This window comes from Pelodiscus sinensis, chromosome 3 (genome assembly GCF_052426305.1).
Source record: "Pelodiscus sinensis isolate ZL-2025 chromosome 3, ASM5242630v1, whole genome shotgun sequence".
Taxonomy (NCBI): Eukaryota; Metazoa; Chordata; order Testudines; family Trionychidae; genus Pelodiscus; species Pelodiscus sinensis.
In genome coordinates, this window is record NC_143054.1 from 65,200,569 (window position 1) to 65,219,835 (window position 19,267).

Here is a 19,267-nt window from a genome sequence, read left to right on the forward strand (position 1 = left end):
GATCCAGCCTGTGGAGGCCCTTTTGCCCACCCCTGAACTACAGGTTGAACCTCTGTAGTCTGGCACTCTTTCGTCTGGAAGCATCCATAGTCAGGCATGACTTTAGATAGCCAGATGTCCCCTTATCATGGGTGTGGCTAAGTTTCCTGCAGCCCTATAAAGTTTGTTTATAGCCACCAGTTCTGGCTCCCCATGCTCTGTACTGTTTTTTAGCTCTAATTTATCCCTAACACCTGGTCTATAACTCCCGTATTTCGAAATAACAAGTGGAGAATCCACACCGCCAAGTCCATTATTTCGAAATAAGGGGCTAGCTATTTCGAAATAATCTCTCATGTTCTCCATGACGAATAACACTTACTTTGAAATGGTTATTTTGAAATAGCGCTAGTATAGACACTCCACTGCTGCTATTTTGAAATAGCTACTCCACAGAGTCATTCAAAGTAATTACTCCCCAGTGCTTCCTGGGGCTCTAAGTTAAGGTAGCATGTCCACATTAAGGGACCCTGCCTTGGAGTAATTTTGAGGCTTCCTTATAGTGTGGGCATGCTATTTCAAATAGTTATTTCGGGATTTATTATTTTGAAATTATCTATTTTGAAATAATTTCTTAGTGTAGACATGGCCTAACTGTCTTCTAAGAGCTCAGTAAGCAGTGGAAGTGTTATTAATGCTGCTAGACAATATTGACTTCCTGCGGTATGGCAAATTCTCTGGTTTGGCACCGGTTAGGTCCCGAGGATGCTGGACTAGAGAGGTTAAACCTGTATTTGAATATTTGAGCGAAAATACTCTTGAAGTAATATATTTGATTGTAATTTTACTGTGTGTGCTGGTTTATTGCAACCAGGAATCAAAAATAAAATTCTGTGAATTATGTATCTAACTCAAGCCCTGACACTATAAATACTTCTCTGTGTGCTTAACTTTACTCACAATAGTCCTATTGACTTAACTTCCTCTCCTCATCCATAGTCAAGGTAACTAAGTACATAACAGAAACTTGCAGCAGCAGGGATAAAAATATGAATAGCAGCTTACAAAAATCCATTATGGTTTATGAATGATCTAAAGACCAGGAATTAAACACAGAGGAATATGTAGGTAATTTTCAACACCAAATACCTTTGAAATTTTGCAAACAGAAATGAAGGCAAAATTCCTCAGATAAACTGATTCTGAATTATTAACTCAGTTCTAATAATCACTATCACTAAAGGTATGTCTCCACTACAGAGTTTTTTTCAGAAAAATGGCAATTTTTCCAAAAAAACTTGAATTATGTCCACACTGCAATAGTGTTCTTTTGAAAACAAATGGAAAGAACAGAGAGGTTTTTCAGACATTGCTCTTTCTTTGAGGAAGGAGCCTTTTTGCGAAAGAGCTATTTAAAAAAAAAGGTGTGTGTGGACAGGAAAGAGGGAGTTCTTGCGAAAGAAGAGGAAAGAGGAAAAAGCATAGGTGCCTGGTGGCCACTCTGTCCATAGTAATCACAGCTTACCTGTGAGAGAGCGTCCATTCAGTGTGGAGGCTATCTTTCGAAAAAGCAGATCGCTATTTCAATGTGTTTTGGCAGTGTGGACGCTCTCTTTTGGAAGTTTTTTCAGAAGAGCTCTTCCGGAAAAGCTTCTTCCGAAAGAAGCCTGCAGTCTAGACATAGCCTAAGAGAATAATTTATTCAAGGAATTGGGTTTTGTCCATGGAATATCCATAAGAAGATTGTGATTTTCTTGAATCTACTATTCATATGTATTCAGAATATATCTTATCTGATCTTTAATTCTCTACTGAAAGCAAACATTCAAAATTCATGCTGCCTTGCCCAGGTGCTATTGGTCAGATGAGTCATACAGCAGTGGATCTCAGACTGTGGGTCAGGACCCTCAAGTGGGTTGTGACATCATTTTAATGATGTTGCCAACACTGGCATTAGACTTGCTGGGGCCAAAGCCAAAGCCTGAGCCTCACCATCTACGGCTGATGCTGAAGCCTGAGGGATTCAGCCTTGGGTGATGGGACTCACTTTACAAGCTCCTCACTTGGGGCTTGGCATGGCTTGGGTGGGCTCAGGTTTTGGTCCTCCCTTTGAGGGTCATATAGTAATTTTTGTTGTCAGAATTGGGTCAGATGCAATGAAGTGTGAGAACCCCTGTCATACAGCATTCTTCTTGATTCATGGCAAGAACATTGCTCTATCACCTCTGGTATGAATGATTGCATGGGCAAATTTACATTTTGGTTTTCAGGACTGCATGTGCATGTAATTTGAAAACCACTCTCCGCAATCTTTTTTTTCAAATTGGTACAAACTAATCACTCACATGCTCATAGAAAATGAACACAAAAATGGAATGTACACATGACTAAAGCAAATACATTTACAAATGTAGAAGGTCGTTTACAAATCGATGTTGGTAAGATGACATGCATAGGCTTAGCTTTAAGCAAGGTGAGCTATTTCCATTAAATACAGTGGGATTATTAATGCACTTAAAGTTAAGCCTGTGCACAAGTCTTTGTAAGGTCAGTGCCTTAAATAACATGTATTGACAATGTCCTGCATTGTTTATCCAGCTGTAAAAACTACCTCTTGGACTCTACTTCTACAAGGACTGTGCCTCTCCTGATATGGGTTGTTTTATTTTCTTCAAATGCCTTTAGTGATGTTGTGCAGAGAAATATTATCAGGCATTCCCCCCTCTATAAATACAACAACAAATAAAACAGTGAACATCCACAAGACATATATACTTTACAGAGAAAAACATGTAACGATAGCAGATTCTAAATCAATTTTTAGGCAGGATAAGGGCAGACTTTCATGGATTCTGGTATCTGTCACAACAATATGGCTTATTTCACTGATAAATTCTTCTCCAGCTTCAGCTTTCATGTTTTAAAATAGTTTTAACACTTTTTCATAAGGAGTTAACATTTCTGAAGAGTTCCCAACAGGTCATCACTAAATCCCAACTCTTTAAAATTATGATCCATCGGTGAGAGAATATTTAGGATTGTATAATTCTCCTGGTCCATGTCCGAACTTCTATTTATGTCAATGGGAAGTTTACCCCAAAATTAAAAGTATAATCTGGCCTTTGTATAGTAACTGAACTTTTAAGTATTATCATTGTTTCTGTAGCTTATTGTACTCAGGATTCATTATTGCTTATTTAGGACCACCTTTGTTGCTGCCCTTATTATCTCTTACTTCCCCTTGCTCCTTTCTCTCCCTCTCTCCCCCTTTTCTTTGACTCAAGATGACATTGCTGTACCACTTTACCCATGGCTCATATTTGGAAGGAGTAGAACTCTATTTCTTGACATCTCTGCTTTCACTGTGCAGAATGTGAATGGGGTCAGGTCTTTAGGCTGAACATTAAACACCCATGGGTTCAGAAGCTGAGAAGACATCCTTAAATTATGCCTCAACTCAAAATATAGCACAGCCCTCAACACAAATTCTAAGGATTAGTCTACAAATTAGGAACATTTTCTGCTGATAGAACTTCATCAGTGAAAACAAATGACAGCAATTACAATATAAACAGGATATAGATTTGGAGAATTACATGTCTGAATTTTCTCCAGTGTAGATATACAGACTGTGTGCCAAATTATGGCTCTCCAGCAATGTACAGGACATGTTAAAAGGGTAGCACAACTCCTTTAGGAATTCTCCCACTTCAGAGATGTTGCAGGGTTGGGATAGGAGGACATTCTCTGTTGGATTTCTTCACAGTCCCCAGTGTGAGGAGGAGATGGAGAGTGTGTGTGTGTGTGTGTGTGTTTGCGCGTGTGTCTGTCGAGGGTGGGGGGGGTGTTTGTATCAGGAAGGGGAATGTCTGAAATGGTAAAACTGCCCCCAGGCCTGCTCCACCTTATACCACAGACAACATGGCCCCATCAAGCAGTTCTAAATCTGTGAAGTATTAAGTATAAAGTAGTCTTAAAGCCACTTTTGCCCCTGCCCCATCTTTCCCTCCACCTAGGAGGGACAGTACAGAACCTGCACCAATGAAGTTAGGGTTAAAACAAGTGTAAGCAAGCTCAGAATCAAATGTTGTGCAAAAACTAGAAAACAACCTTTCTATCTTAAAATCCCATAAAGATAATGACACAAAGGCCACAGAACTTTTTTTGAATGCTAAGTATGAATGCAGGCCCCAGGGTCATCAAGAGTTCATACGGGTCTTTTTTTTTTCAGAAGCAGATGACTGAGATAAACCTGGCCTAAACACGTCAATGGCATTATGACATCATTTATGCTCTGCAAAAAAGCAAACCAAAACAACCCCTCCACCCAAAACCTTGCCAAATGAACCAGATGTCACCCTCACTAGACAATTATCTTTTGTGGCTTTGCTTGTGGGGTACTGTAACACCATTCAAAGACGGGGAACTAGAGAAATTAGAACACGGTGGTAAGCTATAGTATACAGATGTTTCAGAGATCTCCTAGACATGGTGATTACTTATTCACATGTCAAAGAGGGGCATAGGACCAAACACTGGACTCTTTTTTAAACATAGTAGCAGATCTTTTGATTAAATGAAAACTATATTAGTATAAGCCTGGCTATAGCTCTGCCAGACTAGGAACACAAAAGCTATCAGTCAATAGATGGTATAGACTTTTAGGGTCAAATTTACATGAATAATAATACATGAATGCAGCACTATAGTTTCAGTCGGAGCTGAGTTTACACTGCTATGGACAGAATTTGAGCCCTAGGCTAAGGAGAGGTTGCAGAAGTTGTAGGCTGTCTCCCAGCAGCAGCAAACTTAGATGTGGCAGCTGCCATTTAGACCAGGGCAGGGAACCTAATGCCTGGGGTCCAGATACGGCCCTTAGTTTGCCTGAATCCATTCCCTGGGGCTCAGGGCTCCTCCCAGCATTGGGGAGGCTGCGCTGGAGCTCCAGTCCCCCCACCCCCGTGGGGCTGGAGCATACAAAATCTACTAGCCTGTCCCTTCTAGGCACTGGTGTGCAAGAAGAAGGCGGGGAGTGTCTTTCTCCTTCTCAGTTAGGGGCCACATTAGTGAGAGTTAGGTTGTTTGGGGATTTTTTGGCTTCTCACTTGTGTGTGGCCCCTGACTGATATTTCTGTAGGTCAGCGGCCCTCAACCCAGAAAGGGTTCCCCACCCCTTATTTAGAGAATAACATCTGGAAAGGCTTTGCTGCTAATGGCAAACTTATCCAGGAAGGAAACATACGAATACTGGGAGTACAAACAGTAAGATGTCATATTGCTGTATTTTAGCTTCCCTTTTGTTATTTAAAAAAAAAAAACCCTCAAAAAAGTAATCAAGACGAAGCTAAAAAAAGACATTTTCTTTGCATAAATCCATACCAGATGTAGCACTATGGAACCTGTCCTGAGTTGTGCTTTTCTAGCTAAAGCCAATAGGGAAGACATATTTACAAATGCCTGACCCATTCTGAATCCACTCCTAGAAATGGTATAAAGGTACAATGTATGTTACACATTGTCAAATTTCTAAAATAAAAGTTGTTTTTAAAAGTCACACGCTATTATAATATATCAGAAAACTATAATTTTCCTGGCATGTGTCATCATCCAAGGAAATACTGTACATTAAGGCAACTTGTAAAAAATAAAGAAAAGTAGAAATTTATATCACCACTAAAGAAATAAAGTTTCTATGTTCATTGTCTTCAGTTTTTGATATATACTTGGCCATATTACATTCCAGGAGCAACTAATTTCCATATAAAGTGTAGCTACTTCCCATTTTACTATGCAGTGTTCAGGAGAGACTTTGATTTGTGTGCCCTAGGGTATATCAGAGAAATGCATAATTTTCTTTAAGTCTCTTCTGTCATGCACCATCAGTAAATTCCTGTACAGATTACAACATGGATGTTTAGTCAGAGGGCCTGCCATCCCACTAAAAAGAGTGGGTGGAAATAATAAATGTGCAGACCAAAAAAAAAAAAAAAAGTGAGAGAGAGAGAGAGAAATTCCATTAAGAAAGGTTATTGAATCAAAGAAAATGTATCAAAAGTAGACGGGTGGAAATGCCTCTTGAATTTTTATGAATTTGTTGGGCACACAAGTCCTAGTCTGTTTTGGACTGTAATTTGAGGATAATAGCAGAATTGGGACCATTAGAGGCAGATGCTATCAGTGTTTTTAATGTCCAGCATTCTGCAACACTGATTGAGCATCAATTCAATTTACCATTAGCAATAACGCAAGTTTTTTTCCCCCTTATAAATGTGATTTTGGGTGGTAGAATTTTCAAGACCTGCTTTCTTTTTCCCCTGTGAAGACAAGCTTATGAAGTTCATTTATACAGAGAACATAAATCCTATCTCCTAGTGTTTTTCCTTTGTAAGCTAACATGAAATATGGTTTATAGCTAAACTAATTCCCAGCATTTAATGTGGGTTGATGAAAGTAGTTCATCACTCTCTCTTTCTTTCCTTCTCTCAATCTCTCTCTCTCTCTTTAGAGCAGCAAAGTTACTTGTAGCACTGTCATTCCTGATGATATGACACATGATGTCTCACATATGCCATAACAATCAAGTGTCTTTACACTTTCCTTTGGGGATCCGAAGTATTCGAAAACAAGAACTTTCCATTATAAAGGAAAAATCTCTCACTTTCTTGTCATTCTTTCCTCTCCATAGATTTATTTTCCTCTGTTAATGACTCCCTTTTTTCAATTTGTATCTCTCCGTGACAGTTAATAGTGTGTTTCCCTGTTCTCCTGTCTTAGCCAGACATTCAGCTTGTTTGCGGCTTGTTATTTGGACTCTGGCAGAATGTAGATACAAGAAGTTTCCCGTAATCAGTTCAATAATTCCACTTCAAACTTAGTAGTTCTGCTGCCACATATAATCCTGACAACTCATTATCCTCTGGCCAGGGGAGGCTTCGGTCCTGTTAACCCAGCCTCCTTCCTTTTCCTTCTATTCTTTTATTGAACTCCCGGTGCTGAATCTTGCCCTCATTTGCGTTGTGCAACCTGAATGAAACCAACATAGTTGTTGGGTTGTAACTGTGGGGGACTCTACCCTGCACCCTCATGTCTGTAATGCAGAGGGGGTGAGTAGCAGAGATGCCAAATCTTACGTAACTCCCTGAGGGACATTTTTCACAGCGTGAATGAATGAAGTGAGCAAGCTTGTGGCGATTCTGTTTATGTATTAGATATGACACATATGACACCTTTTGTCTAAGGATCTTAAGATGCATCTGCCTCCTTATGAGGTTGTCAATTGTTATTACCTCTATGTTACAGAACTGTGCATTCATCAAAAGATCATCCTTCCATTGGTTGTATTTATAAAGCTAGATCCTCAGCTGCAGCTGTGTAAGGCTGGGCATATCTGAAGAGGGAGGCGTAAAGGTTCCCTTTGTGGCTCTGAGGTTGAACGTCTACCTCACACAAGGCACAGTAGGTTAACTTAGGTCAATTAGCCTTATACACTGCGCCGGATGGAGAGCCAGGGATAACTGAAGTCTAATGGAAGATGATGGGAGGGAGCAGATTGAGCTTGTACAAAGGGAGGAAGCTGAGAACAGGAGCCGGCTGTGGGGGAAGTCGTCTGCAGTGCAGTTACTACATGAGAGAAGGAAGGAAGGTTTGTTTGGGGCCAGTGGCAACTTCTGGGGGGGGGGGGATCACCAGTTGGGCACTAGCCACATGACTATCCCCCATGTGACCCCTGCCCATGCCATTTCTAGCCCGGGGTAAGGCCCACCCCTTCCTGCACCCACCCCACCCCATTCCAACCCAGGCCCTGACTCTTCCCACTCCTGCTCTTCCCCTACTCCAGCTCCCTCCCCAAGTGACACAACCTGGGGGACTAACAGGGGATTTGGTGCCAGCAGCAGGGATCAGCCCCTCCCCCTCTCATTGACAGGGGGCAGTGGAATGACCCAGTTTCAGACCACTCTGCTCCACAGGCTTCCAACCATGTCACTCTGCTTCCCACTGCCAGTGAGTGGCGGGGGGGCGGGGGAGGGAGGGTCAGTTCTGCCCCTTCCCAAAGGCCCTTTCCAGCAATGTGGCTGAGAGTCAGGGAGTGCGGTGAGCTGGGGCCAGGTTGCTCTGCTTCCTGCTGCCAGTGAGTGCGGGCTTGGGCATGACCCCTACTGCCAGGCACCAGGACACAGGGACATCATGCTCATACCCCCGAACCAGTGGCCCAGAGTGGGAAGGTTTAACCCCCACTCTGGCAATCCTATGGCATCTGCAGATTTTTCTGACAGTCGATTGGTTAAACGACCTCATAGAGAAACTTGGTGCTGCTGGGACAGTGCAAGAAACCCCTATGGCTAAAATGGCCATCAGAGATTTCTTACGCAAGAGAGCGTCCACACTGCCATGGATGCTCTTGTGCAAAAGCACATGGCAGCGTGTACGCGCTCTTGCGCAAGTTGTTGCGCAAGAAGCCTGCAGTGTAGACATAGCCCCCAGTTTTACCAAAAGTAGGTCATGCCAGACCACCTGATCTCCTTCTTTGAGAAGATAATTGATTTTTTAGAGAAAAGAAATGCAGTAGATATAATCTATGTGGATTTCAGAAAGGCATTTGATAAGTTCTACATGGGAATGTATTAGTTAAATTGAAGAAGATGGGGATTAATATGAGAATTAAAAGGTGGATAAGGACTGGTTAAAGAGGAGACTACAATGGGTCATAGTGAAAGATGAATGGTCATTTTGGAGGGAGATTACTAGTGGAACCAATCTTATTTAATATTTGTATTATGGACTTTGGCACAAAAAGTGGGAGCATTCTAATAACATTTCTGGATACACAAGGATGGAGGTATAGTCAATACAGAGGAGAACTGAAATAACATACAAGAAGATCTGGATGACCTTGTAAATGAAGTCATAGAAATGGGATGAAATTTAACAGTGCAAAGTGCAAGGTCATGCATTTAGGGACTACCAAGAGGAATTTTTGCTATAAACTGTGGATTTACCAGTTGGAAGTAACAGAGGAGGAGAAAGTCCTGGATGTACTGGTTGATCTCAGGATGATTATGAGCTGTCATTGTGATGCAGCCATGAAATAGGCTAATGCAGTCCTAGGATGCATCCTAGGCAAGGTGTTTCCAATATGTATAGACATGGAATGGTTAGTTTCATTATAAAAGACACTGGTGAGACCCCATCTGGACTAGTGTGTGCAGTTTTGGTTTCCCATGTCTAAGAAAGATAAATTCAAACTGAAACATGTACAGAGAAGAGCTACTAAGATAACCCGAGGAATGGAAATCCTACCTTGTGAGAGGAAACTCAAAGAGCTTGGCTTGTTTAGCTTAACCAAAAGAAGGCTGAAGGGAAATATGACAGCTCTCTATACATACATTAGAGGGATAAATACCAGGACAGGAAAGGAATTATAAATATCAGTGTGGGCACAAGAACAAATGGATATAGCCTGGCCACCCACAACTTTAGATACAACATTGGACGAAGATATCTAACATGTAATCCTGTTGGTTAACACACTACTGGAAGGTTCTCAGGTATTACAGTAAACATAAAATCTCTGTAGAATAAAATAGATCTAATCCTTTTACTATATGCACAGAACACATCCACTCCTGATCTTTGTGAATGGTGACAAGAAGTGGGAGACTAGTAAATGGTTAAACATAGCAGCTCCCCAAACCTCTTTGTCCAGAGCCTAGGTAGCGAGACAATTAAATGAGACCTGAAAGGACTCTTTGCAAACAACACTGTGCACATACACACAGTTAATGGTTGTGAGGAATGATGAGTGACAGCATGATATGAAATGCATATGACGGGGTTTAGTGTATGCACTTTACAGATTCATGTAATAGTGTATTCTCTCCATGGGATGGGGGAACAGGTTCTTTGGACAGAGCCCTGGCATTCAGGCATTTAACTCAGACAGACAGGTACCTGGCCACAAGCTTCACAACTAAGCAAGGACTTACACAGTTATTATGTGAATATGAAAAGAGAAAATTGAATGTGAAGTCTACTAGACAGTCAATCAGCCTATCTCATATCTTTTTCTCTCCCTCAGTCAGGAAAGAACAAGTCTGTTTCTAAATATGGGGGACCACGTAGATAGCCAAATATAAGCTCCTTGTGCAGAAGCAGACAAAGTTTCACAGATCTGATTTGCTCCCAGTTGGCTTTGATGGGACTTAAACACATTCTTAAAGTTAAGTACTTATTCATTTTGCTGTATCAGGTTTAGCTCAAGCGGTAATATTGCATGCTTTTAACTCTGGAGGTCCCTAATGATGACTAAGATGATTAAAATGTCCAAGACAATAGTTGTCATTTGGTATATATTTGTACAGCGGCAAATAGCACTAATGGGGTCCATCTAGGTTGGGGCCTCTAGATTCTATCACAATATAAATAACAATAAAGAACAGTATGTCCTAGAACTCAGGAGAAGACTAGACGGGGACTCCGCTATTACTTTGTCCAGTAGCCCACAAGCCCAAGGTGATACGATCTGCCAGTTAAAAGCATAGGCAGACTCCCTCCTTTTCAGCACAGATGTTATGGTCTTCAGCACAAAATAGACTGATCTACTAGAGGTTCCCCCAACTCCGGTTGCAATGAGATATCCTACCTTATTCAGAAAGTCTGTTCTAGGTGCCAACATTGGAACAACACTATTCTATTCTTCCCCTAAAACCCAATCAGCATAACTCAAGAAAGTAAAGGCAAGATTTAACCCATCATTCCCAAGATGCCACCAATACGTACAACTGAGATCTGAGCAATTCAAGAGCAAGTCTAAAAAAAAAAAAGAGTGGTCCTGTAGCACCTTAGGGCATGTCTACACAGCAGTGTTATTTTGAAATAACTCATGTTATTTCAAAATAACAAAGTGAACCTCTACACAGCAAACCCCTTATTTTGAAATAATTTTGAAATAATGGGCGTCTTAATCCAAATTCAGCAATCCTCATTGTATGAGGAATAACGCCTATTTCGAAATAGTTATTTCAAAATAGGGTGTATGTAAATGGGGCAGCTGTGGTTATTTTGAAATAAGTGGCCTTCAGGGCTTTCCACAGTTGCTTTTGGTGGCCACACTGTCCACACTCTACAATTCTCCTTCCCCTGCAGCCTTTAAAGCCTCAGCCACAGGGGAAAGGGCTTGCCGCCTGAGCCCTCCACGGCTGTAGCACTGATGCAGGCAGCTCCCAAGACCCTGTTCAGGGGCAGAGAAGATGGTCTCCATCCTGGACTGGTGTGGAGATCCTGGATCCCTTTGAGATCTGGGGAGACAAGGCAAACCTCCAGGATCTCCACACCAGACACAGGAACACCGAGATCTATGGCCGGATGGCTGACAGCCTGGGCCAGAAGGGCCACATGTGCACCCAGGAGCAAGTGCCCATGAAAGGCATGGAGCTCAGGCAGGCCTATACTAAGGCCAGGGAGCGCAGATCCCGCTCAGGTGCAGCCCAGACCTGCTCTTACTTTGACCAGCTCCACCACATCCTGGGAGGGGGAGGGTCAGTCCCTTCTCCCATTTGTTGTGGATTCTGGCTGGAGTTGCCCATTGTTACTCTCCCGGAAGGCAGGCCTGTGGCCAAAGAAAAGGAGGAGGAGCAGGACCTGGCCACTGACACCACCATGCCCGCCAGGCAAGAGCTCAGCCACCTTCCCAGGATGTCGCTCAGGGATTGAATGAAGCGAGGGAAAGGCCCATCAGGTGAGCTCCATTACTTCCCTAGACACGCACTGGAGTGGGCGGTGAGGGGCTGTGTGCTCCTCGTTCAGCCTTTTTTGGAGCAGCCTGTGCATGTGGGTGCACGTGGAACATCAGTCCAGAGCAGACAACCCCAAAGAGGCTGCCTCAGAGGACCCATGTGCTCCTGATCACAGGGTTTCTGGAGAGGCCTGCTTTACTCCTGACTCCACGGTGTGATACTCTCCCACCACAAGCCACCACTAAAGAGGATGTGGTCAGGGACACACACACACAGAGCAGTGCAACTCATGCTCACTCTCTCAGGACAGTATCCATTCCTGGGCAAGCACAGCGAAGCAAAGGACACCGAACCCCTGATAGGGGAGCCTGTTGGAAGGGGAAGGAAGAGGAAGGGACCCCAGTAGCACCCTCCCCAGCAAGTGGTGTCTGCTGCTCACACACACCTTCCCCCATCACTCTCTCTGTCCCTCCTCCAGCAGACAGAGATACAAGTCCTTTCCCTGCAGCATGCTGCTAGACCCAGCGTGTGCATGCCTTAGAGGGAAGCCAAGCTGCCCCATCACCCCGCTCTTGCCCACAGGATCCTGGCCTGGCTGGCACCTTCCCATGTCTGCTTGTCCCTAGGATGTGGGGGTAGCAAGGCTCCTCCCAGGGACATCTGTGCTTCTGCAGGAAGGGGCTCATTATGTAGTACACAGATGGCTTTGCTCCAAGCACATCGCCTTCATCTGACCTGAGACCTTTCAGTGTTGGCTGAGAGATGAGGACTTCATGTGCCCTGTCTCCTGGGATGACTGCCCTTCTCTCTGTTCTCCACAGCTGGACCAACTGTGAGTGAGGCGCCCGCAACATCTCCCGCACCTGCCTCCCTACCCCATAGAGGCTGCCACTGGCAGATGAGCCCGTGAGGCCCTGGAGTGGGAAAACATCGCCTGTCTGCATGGCCTCTAGCAGTCTCTGGAGTGGCAGGGCCAATGATGGGAAGTGGACCAAGAGCTGCACCACACCACCTGGTGGGAGCCGGCCCAAGAGACCCGCAGAGGGTAGGCAGCATCTCCCACCATGCACATTGGGATGTCCACTTCCCCAATTCTGATGGCGTAGTCAGGGAAAAAAGTACTGGCATGCATCTTCTGGAACAGGCTGGAGTTTCTGAAGATACGGGCATCATGCGCCTTCCCCGACTACCACGTTGATGTCCATGAAGCAGCTTTCAGTGATCCACGATGGCCTGCAGCACCATGGAAAAGCACCCCTTCCGGCCGATGTAGTCAGATGCCCGGGTCGGGGGCCCAGATGGGGATGTGGGTACCATCAATGGCCCCTCCACAGTTCAGGAAACCCATGGTGGCAAAGCCGGTAACGATGGGCTCCGCATTGCCCCGGAGGATGAGCCCGTGCAGCAGGATGATGTTGATGGCCCTCACCACTTGGAGAAGGAGAAAAATAGAGAATAACAGTGAATAATACGGTTATTCTTGGGAGGTCCCAAAGCCCAATCCCCCTTTCCCCCTTCCCACCAGAACCACACCACCCCGCCACAATCCCGCCTTCCCTAGGGAACCCCATTGCAGCAGTTAGTCACCCTCCCAATAACATAGTAAGAGAGTCATACCTGCATGACCACAACCTTGACAGTCGATCTCTCCATGCTGAACTGGTTCCTGATGGAGTGGTAGCTCTCTGTCACGGTGAGCTTCCACAGAGCGATGGTGTCCCACTTCTGGAGGGGGATGGCGGGTCACATGTGGGTGTCCCAGCACCTGAGACAGGGAGAGCCACGCACACATCTCCAGAAAGGTCTCTTTCTGCATGCGGAAATTCTGGCGCTACTGCTGATTATCCCACCACTCCATGATGATGTAGTCCCACCAGTTGAAACTTGTGTCCAGGCACCAGAAGCAGTGGTATACGGTGTGCAGAGGAGGATAGGAGGGGCTGTGCTGCATGAGCAGCACATGGGAAGAGGAGAGGAGGTGCTCCACAGGGAGCTGTGGGTCCAGATTCTGCAGTGCCACAAGGACAACCTGGAAAAACTGCACTAGGAGGTGCATCATGAGGTCCAGGAGCTGGAGACTGCTTGGTAGCAGGTCTGGCTCCATGGCAGAAGTGCTGTGGTGTCCACAAGGACAACCAGGGAAAGGAGAGGAGCCTGAGTCACGAAGGTACAGAGGGTTCCCTCTAAGCACGAGCCTCAGATAGCCTCAGGAAGCAGCTACAGGAGGTGACTGCTGTCTTGATGCCTTGACTGAAGTGCTTCCAAGCGGGCTTTAAATGTGATTGAGTCTCCAATCAGCATAGACGATCTAGTTCAAAATAAGCTATTTCAGAGTTTTTATTCCAAAATAACACTGCTGTGTAGACATGCCCTTAGGGTGTGTCAACACAGCACCCTGAACTCGAAATAAAATACGCAATTTTTGCTACGCAAATTATGTATCTTATCTCAAATCTATTTTGAAACAGTTTATTTTGACATTTGGCACGTCTATACAGTGCCAAATTTGGAAATAACATGTTATTTCGAGCTATCCCTTAGCCCTTGTGCAATGAGGTTTACTGGAATGGCAAAATAGCACACCTATGATTTTGAAAAATATTTTGAAATAACAGGCAGATTGTGTAGATGTAGAGTAGCTATTTAGGGATACCTCTGGTATCCTGAAATAGCCATGCAGTGTAGACATAACCTTAGAGACTATCAGAAGAATATAGATAGTATCATGAGCTTTCATGGGCACAACCCACTTCTTCAGATGGGTACAGCAAGAGGCACAGAGAGGCACAGAAACCCAAAAAATTTAAAGCAGAAAAATAGGGAATAGGGAGAGGAGAGAGAGAAAAAAACCCTGTCAATTATAGTGTCCATGATAAATGAGGCTGATAGAGTGGGCTGTAAGTGTCCGATACCTAGCATTTTGATGTAATTTGGGTGTTAAATATAATGGTCCTTCTAGTTAATGTATTTGTTCAGTCCGTGTGTACATGTATATAAAATAATTCAGTGCAACTAGAAACAGTGCAGCACAAGAGATGAGAAAAAAATACCTTAGAAATAAATATTACTCAGCAGAATTCTCACCGTGAACCAGTGCCCTCAATTACTATCATACTTCTCCAAAACTGGCTTTGCAGCAAATTGCCCATTTTGAATGCATCTAGTCCTTATAGTGTGTCAGTGCAAGCTATACCAAAACTGTTCCAGTTTTCTAGCCTCCTCTGTGTAGTCCACAGAATCTAATACAGCTCTGACAACTCCTACATCATTTATTCACCCCACAAGAGCAGTTGCTCTCATGCACACCTGTGGCTGGTCATTTTGTTCCAGGGGCCTTTAGTCGAGAAGGGGAAGGCAGGTGATATGTGTAGTGCAGCCCTTCATTGAAGGGCCAGCTAGTGAAGCACAGCTTTAGATAACAGCTGGGGCAGAATAGGAAGGCTACTGAATGAATCTGTCCAGGCAGACACACTGAATCATTAGCACATTGTCTGATCATCTGGGCCGTGCCTCCGCCTCAGGGAGTGCCACCCAACCTTGGGTTCTAAGTCAGTCACCTATATCAGCTCCCACTGAGCTCTCGCTTGGCTTAAAGACTGGGATTTTTATATCAGAACGGCCATACTAGGTCAGACCAAAGGCCCATCTAGCCCAGTGTCCTGTCTTATGACAGATCATGCCGGGTGACTCAGAGTGAATGAACAGTTTGGGGCAACCACCCCAGGCCCCCTGCTTTGGGGACCCCTGCAGCAGCTGTCTCAACTCTCCTATGGTCAGGACCAGCAGGGCCCAGGGTAGCCTGGGAGATTTCCTGGGGGCAAAGGCTGGCACAGGGCAGCTGCAAGGGTTGCCTCCCCTTCCCCGACCACATTCACTGTGGGAAGCAGAGCAACACAGCAGCGTGCCCTGCTCTGCCGCAATCTCCCAGCGGGGTTGTTTCGCTTCACTGCAGTGGCGAGAAGCAGAGCACCCTGACTCCGGCCCCAGCCCACTGTGCTCTGCTCCCCTGAGCAACACTGCTCTGAGGGAGCAAGGCCAGGGCCTGGGCACTCTGCTTCCTGCTACTGCAGTGAAGGGGAGCAACAGGGCTGGACGACAGTGGTGGAGCAAAGCAGGTTGCTGGGTTGCTCTGCTTGAGGCTCCTGCTACTGAGGTGAGTGTGAAGGGGCCCGACGTGTAACCGCCCCAAGCCAGGCTCATTGGCAGTACCCCAGTTCATGTTTCTTGGGGTGGGAGGTTTGGGGGAAAGGGTGCAATGGAGATGAGAAGCAGTGGGGTGGGGGTTGGGGAAAGGGGAGCGGATGGGGGCAGAGCAGGGTTGGGAAGGGTGGGGGGTTGGCCTGGACCCTGCGCCTTCCCCTAGAGATTGCTTTGTGAACAGAATAGATAATAATCAGTTGATCCATCCCCTGTCGCTGATTCCCAGCTTCTGGCAAAAGGAGGCTAGAGACATCATTCCTACCCATCCTGACTAACAGCCATTGGTGAACCTGTCCTCCATGTTAAGAAAAGAAAAGAAAAGAAAAGAAAAGAAAAGAAAAGAAAAGAAAAGAAAAGAAAAGAAAAGAAAAGAAAAGAAAAGAAAAGAAAAGAAAAGAATTTCCCACCATGGCCCTTATAGGTTTTGCTTTGCTTTCAGGTCAGGAATTGATGTTTTTGTGGAAGTGACAGGAGGAAACGGGTAAACCTTTTCCCCAGATACACTGTGTTCCCTAGCTTTAAACATTCAATAATTTCCCAACCAAAGAATGTATTTTCCCCCTACCTTATATCTTCTGAGCATGGTTTTTATTATTATTTGCTAAATATATGACAACATCTGTGATGTCTCCTGGTCCACAGCTGTCAGACATCGTGTAGAATAGTTTTTCTCCCCAATGCCACCATCCCTCCTTAAGGATTTCATAAATTGTCTGAGTCTAGGAAGCTGTTTCCTAAATAAGCTGTAGAAAAGAGTGGGAGATTGATTAAATACACAGATGAAACAAAACTGTGTGGGGGAGGGTAGATAATAGTTTAGAGGTTACAGCAATGAGCTGGATGAATCAGAAGCACTGTCAGAAGAGAAACGAAGTGTAAGACATGCAAAGTTGTCTGCAACATTTGCAAATTTACAAATATAAGTACAAAACTGGAAACCAGTTACTGCACAGCAGCAATGCAAGAAGAGATCATGGGGTAATCACTGCTGAAAATGTAAATTTAAGTGATTAATATAATGGGACGTATAAAAAGAAGAATCACATGGAAAATGCTATCTCTATGATAACTATGACCATCTGAAATGCTCAACCAAGTAGTCTGAGATTACTGTATTACTGTATTGGAAAGATGAGGCCAGGGAGCTCCCAGTTGAAAAGCCTTGAATAAGGGGCTCATGTCCCTCCTTAGCCAAAAAAACCTCTGGTTTTTAACCTCCTGGGTATACTGAAAGGTGAATGTTTATTCAGGCTGACTCAGAGAAGGGAAGGAAACATTTGCTTTCTTTTCTGATTCAGGTGGAAGCTTTGTCATCTTTTTATTACATTTGTATTTTTTAATCTATTGTCAAAGCACATAGGGATCTTGGCATAAGGCTACATTGAAAAAGCTGTAACCCAGATGGTCGTAAAGAAAAGGTGGGAATATTTCACCTTTACAAAGTCCTGCAGCAGAACTGCAGATATTTCTGGACACTGCTATGGTAGGTGTATCTTTGGCAGTTCACACGGTAGTTCATGGTTCATGGGATGGTTTGAAGTTTAGTATCAGAATAAGACTCCATTATGACTCCTCTGATTAAAATTACAGGGGTGATACGTCAAGTACTTTTGAGTTTTTGATGTGGTGAACCAGGACTCCAAATCCAAGAAGTGCTGCATGGTCAGAGTGAGAACAGCTAAGATGATAAACCACCTGAAGACAAAGGACTTGGAAGAGATATTCAAAGCATCTAAGGCTGGGATTTCCAAAAGAGCTTAAGGGAGTTAAGCACCCAAATCCCACTGTTATTTGGAGCTGGCTGCCACTGCCTTAGGCTCCTTCGGAAAACCTAGCATAAATCAGTACAGCTTGCCACAACCAATGCTATGGGGGTGCAGGTAATGGAATTCTGGCACACATGTGCACAAAAGATGCTACAAAGAAGGGTAGAATTTGTTTTCTCTAGTGAGCAACAATGAAAATAACGGATTTAACATGAAACTAGAATGATTTGGTTCATCATACCTGATAGATGTATGATTGAGGGGGAACATGATAGCAGTTCTCAGGTATCTAAGGGTATGTCTACACTACCCCACTAGTTTGAACTAGCGGGGGTAATGTAGTCATCCGCAGTTGCAAATGAAGCCCGGGATTTGAATTTCCCGGGCTTCATTTGCATGAAGCCGGCCGGCGCCATTTTTAAATGCCAGCTAGTTCGGACCCCGTGCCGCGCGGTTACACCCGGCACGGACTAGCTAGTTCGGATTAGGCTTCTAATCCGAACTAGCTGTATGCCTCGTGGAACGAGGTGTACAGCTAGTTCGGATTAGAAGCCTAATCCAAACTATTTAGTCTGTGCCGGGTGTAGCCGCGCGGCACGGGGTCCGAACTAGCTGGCATTTAAAAATGGCGCCGGCCGGCTTCATGTAAATGAAGCCCGGGAAATTCAAATCCCGGGCTTCATTTGCAACTGCGGATGACTACATTACCCCCGCTAGTTCGAACTAGCGGGGTAGTGTAGACATACCCTAAAAGGGTGTTATAAGGAGGAGGGAGAAAACTTACTCATCTTGGCCTCTGAGGATAGAACAAGAAGCAATGGGCTTAAACTGCAACAAGGGAGGTTTAGGTTGGACATTAGGAAAAAGTTCCTAACTGTCAGGGTAGTCAAACACTGGAATGGATTGCCCAGGGAGGTTGTGGAGTCTCCGTCTGTGGAGATATTTAAAAGTAGGTTAGATAAATGTCTATCAGGGATGGTCTAGACAGTATTTGGTCCTGTCATGAGGGCAGGGGACTGGACTCGATGACCTCTCGAGGTCCCTTCCAGTCCTAGTATTCTATGATTCTAAGCCAAATTAGAAGCAATATCTTTTAATAGGAAGTGTCATTGGGACGATTTAGAACAATGGTGTTGGCACCATAATCACTGGACACATTCAAATCATGGTTATACAGGGAACTACTGAACTCGGTCTAGAAATATTGTAAATATCAGATTACCAGAAAATGCTAGGGGTGTATTCTGTTCTTACTAAAGTGAATGGCAAAACTCTGCTAGACTTGCCTGTGTGGCGGTTCAAGCCCTGCTGCATGTTTCTTCCAGCTCTAATCATTATAAGATATTTGTGTACTCTCTTCTCGACACAATAAAAACGATCTAAGAATTTGAAGTAACACTGCAAACCCAAATCCTAGATGATTGGGATACTGGGAACATTATTTTGACCACTGATCCTTTACCTGCAGAGTTGAGATGGGTGAATTTGAAAGGTCGGGAGTATCTTTAACTGTGATCTCCAATAGCATCCTCCGGGATAATTCTGCCCACTCCATTCTCTCCTATTATGCTCATGTTGTCAGCAGCCCAT